This window comes from Canis lupus, chromosome 9 (assembly GCF_048164855.1).
Source record: "Canis lupus baileyi chromosome 9, mCanLup2.hap1, whole genome shotgun sequence".
NCBI lineage: Eukaryota > Metazoa > Chordata > Mammalia > Carnivora > Canidae > Canis > Canis lupus.
In genome coordinates this window covers 68,893,539-68,897,590 of record NC_132846.1, presented here as the reverse complement: position 1 = coordinate 68,897,590, position 4,052 = coordinate 68,893,539, and the positions used below count along the sequence as shown (strand labels likewise).

Below are 4,052 nucleotides of genomic sequence, written 5' to 3'. Positions count from 1 at the left end.
TCGTGAATGAGTAATTACTTTCTGAATGTAAGGAGTCCAATTGAATGGGAATCATTATTGTGCGTTAATTAAAATCCCACTGATTATTAAAATTATATTTTGGTGTTTTAATAACTCTATAAGGGACATGTAGATAAAACTCAGAGATATACACCAGTGTGGATTCTTGCTAAACCCCAATAAATATTGGTATTAATTCAAACATGTATTTATTGTTTCACAGAACCTAAGTGAAATTTATGCCCAAGACGAGTTGGGTGTCGCAATTAGGTCTGTGCCTCTTTGGAATCTGAATGTAGGGATCTTTTGATCTTTATGAAGTCTGAGTTTGGGGCAAGCATCTTCTGAGTGCAGAGTGGCTGGGAAAACCAAGGAGAAGGTTTCAGGTGGTTATGACATGCTGCTGTCAAATTCCTCTGGGCTGTTTTAAGGACCAGAGTGGAATCAGAACTTGGAGTCCTCTTTGAATCTGATTATTCTTAGATCATAGAACTGTATACTCTGAGTTGGTTGGAATTTCAAGTCATCTATTCACCCAGGCTGGCTGCTTATCAGAATCACCTGGGGAACTTTGGAAACATTCACATTTCCCGTGGCTCCCTTGGAGAGCTGAGTGGGTAGGTGGGGAGGGTCCGGGCCAGCCCCCCAGATGTCTGTCTGCCCACAAGGGCCTGGGGATGCATCAGGGACATTCTTGCCTCCACCCCCTTACTCTTCTACCTCCCCTGAAGGCTCCCTTCCACCATTCAAGGGGTCTGCAGAAGTGTCCTCTAGTGGTTAGCATTGTATTGGGGACCCTCACACGTCCCTGTCCTTGCTAGGATACTGGCTCCAATGTCTCCAGTCACACTGGACCAACTTTACTTTCCTGCTTCCAGACAATGGGGGTTTCTGGCTTCCCCAGAAGCTGAGGTCACACTTGAATTTCTTGGGGGTGCCTAAGAGATGATTTCTCTAGAGAGGTGGTGCCCTGGGTTAGATGGAAAGATGGCACTATGTATCTGAGAGAGGCAGGACACTTTAGATGGCCCATTTGGCAAGACCATTTTAATAAGGCTGTTTTGATACAGGATGTATATGGGCTAGGCCCTGGAAGGAAACGGGGCACCCTCAAACTGGGTCATTTGAGGGGACTTTAACAGATGTAGCAGCTTGCAAAAGGGTGAATGGGGAAGAGGGAAAGCCTAAGGTATAGCACGGCAGCTGGGGGTGGGGAGGAGGAAGGAGACCTGGGCGTAGGGCTGGGGTAGGGGTGTAGTGGCCTCCGGTGAATTCCAGGGAGAGATCTGGGGGGCCAGAGGGCCTGTCAGTCACTGAGATAAGCCTCCTGCATGCACAGGACGAGACTGGCAGGTGGACTAGGAGGGTCAAATGGAAGATGAGCACAGGGACAGAGTGTGGCTCTTTGAGATAGATGATGGAGCTAGCTCGAACTTGCATCAGGTGCTCCTAAGTGACCAAGGGGCGGTTCCTGGAGGGCATGGCCTTTGAGGTGGCCTTTGAGGTGGGCAGGTGCAGATTGGTGGAGCTAGAGTGGTGGGGGCATGCAGATGGCCAGCACAAGTGAAGGGAGGACAGCCAGCCTCTGCAGCAGGTGGGCGCCCTGGGCAGTGGCCCCTCAGATACGGCAGTTGACTTGAGAAGGTCTGGTTCAATTCCTTGCTGGGGAAAGAGTCTGATGCCATAGGCCTGAGCGTCCCCTGATGTGAGTGAAGGGAGCAGGGCCTTGGTTTGGGCAGGGGAATATGGCAGGATGGAAGCACTAGGGAGTGGTTGGGAGCCATTAGGGTTTACTGTGCTGGCCTGGGTGAGGACTTAATGAGGGTCAGGGTGCCAGTGGCCACTGCAGGGATGGAGGAGAAGAGAATGGAGGGAGACAGTCCAAGGTTCTGGCCAGAACTCATTACCGATGGGGTGTGGGGGAGGGGGAGTAGGGGTGACATGTGGTGACCCCATCGCAGCAAGGCATCAGGCCAGCCTGGGCCTGAGGACTCACACTCGGAGTTCTCCAGGTTGCTGCTGGGGGTCTTTGGTGCCTGTGTTCTCAGTGCATCCCCACCTGGTTCCCAGCAGAATCACCTGGAGAGCCCCTAGCCCTGCTCCGAGGAGCCAGACTGGCTCAGAAATCGGCCCTATTAAGATGCCCCCTGGAACCTCTGATGCAGGTGCTGGGCTGATTCAGCTCTTTCTTCCCTTCATCTTTCCAGCCTCCAGAGAAGGTCCCTGAGGGTTTTCGCCCCCTTCACTGGTGTGGGAACTGAGGCATGGGAGGGTGAGTGGCGTACTCAGCCTCATAGTTTGAGCCCAGGCCCAAAGGAGCTGAGGTCTGGTGGGGATTGAGGGTGGGGTGGGAGCCGGCTTTGATTCCTTTATTCTCATCTCAAGGGCTCCTGGCAGCTGCTGGCAGGTGGTGTCCCCAGGACAGGGCAGCAGCGAGAGTGAGCGGGTGGGTGCCAGGCCCTTCCTGGTGGTTGGGACCGTGGCAGAGGGAGCCCTGCTCAGCCTTAGCAGCCTGAGGAGGAGGGAGCTGAGGCAGAAGGGGATGGAGGAGCAGGTTGGCCACTTGGGTCCTGGAGGACGAGCCATACACAGGGTCATGAGGAGTGAAATGAGTGCACATCCTTCCCTCTTCAGCTGGAAACATTGCCAAGTAAACCAAGTCTTCAGGTCTTGGGGATTTTCCTGAATTAACTATTCTCTACTGAGGCATGGCACGTGACCCAAACCATGATATGGGAAGCGGTGTAGAAGTGTGGCGTCACACATCAGACAGACCTGCAAGTTGTCCTGACCCCTGGTTTCTTCACCTGCAAAATAAAGATGGCACTGCCCATGCCCCTTGTTGTTACATCAGATGGTGTCAGGTGAGGAGCACCTACAGTATACTCAGCGTGTGACTAGGTTACTAGGCTCGGGGCAGGAAAAAGCTACCCAAGGCCACTATTATCACAAGTACTTGGCCAAACCCGGTGTGTCATGCAATTATTGGTTAAGGTAAATATCAAGTGAGCATCTCTCTCCCTCTCTCTTTTTTAAAGATTTTATTTATTTATTCATGAGAGACACACAGAGAGAAGCAGAGACACAGGCAGAGGGAGAAGCAGGCTCCATGTGGGGAGCCCAACGTGGGACTCGATCCCGGGACTCTGGGATCACACCCTGAGCCAAAGGCAGATGCTCAACCACTGAGCCATCCAGGCGTCCCTCAAGTGAGCATCTCTTAAGTGTCACACACTGTGAATTGCTGTAGGGAAATGCAAAATTATACACACGTATATGGACCTTGGGAAGCAGAAGTTTATACTCCAGGAGGGGATAGGGAGTGCAGAGAGAAGAGCCGACTGAAGCGGACAGCACATATCTTCTTTCTCAACACTCTCTGTGTCTTGGGCATTGGCCTGGACCTACTTTAGAGCCTTGGAAGTGTAAACAAGAAACAAAAACAATTTTCTAACATGCTTTATGGGACTGCTCATGTGATGGGGCTGCCCCAGGCTGTGTATAGTCAGCTAGACTGAAGACTGAACTACTTGGCATCTTTTCCTAATCTAGGTCGTCTGGACTTCCCCTTCTTAATGGCTCCACAGACTCCTACACATCCTTCAAAACCCCACTCAGATGTTACTTCCCCTAAGAATTGTTTCCCAACCTGTGTGTCCCTTCCTGGCTGTCTCAGAAGCCTCTCTACTTTCACGGCCCAGTGCCAGCCCCATTAGAGCCCCAATCACGCTGAGTGGGAAGGGGTGGTTGCCTGCCTTCTCATTCATCATCAGCTACTGGAGGACACCGTTCTTATTCACCTCTGTGTCTGCAGTTCCAGCTCAGAACATGGCACAGAATAAAGGCCAGGTTTGTTAAATGCATGCAGAGATGGACATAAAGAGATCACACTCCCCTGGGCATGAAGGGGCGAGGACGGGCGCAGGGCCGTTGGCCTATGACAGAGCACAGTGTCCAACACGTGTGGCAGGAGTGAGTGGTGACATGCTGCCCCTTGCCTCCGCCCCACTCCTGCCCTGAGCAGTCTGCTCTTTCCCCCAGGGATCCCAAAA

General features: G+C 52.2%; 1 long non-coding RNA gene across 1 annotated transcript; it reads left to right on the top strand.

Annotated features, from left to right (window-relative positions):
- The first annotated feature begins 509 nt into the window (after positions 1–509).
- On the top strand, positions 510–2,855 carry LOC140639570 (uncharacterized). The gene is made up of 3 exons (XR_012036230.1): positions 510–617; positions 2,208–2,272; positions 2,635–2,855. It is a non-coding gene; the product is annotated as an uncharacterized lncRNA (long non-coding RNA).
- The last annotated feature ends 1,197 nt before the right edge of the window (positions 2,856–4,052 follow it).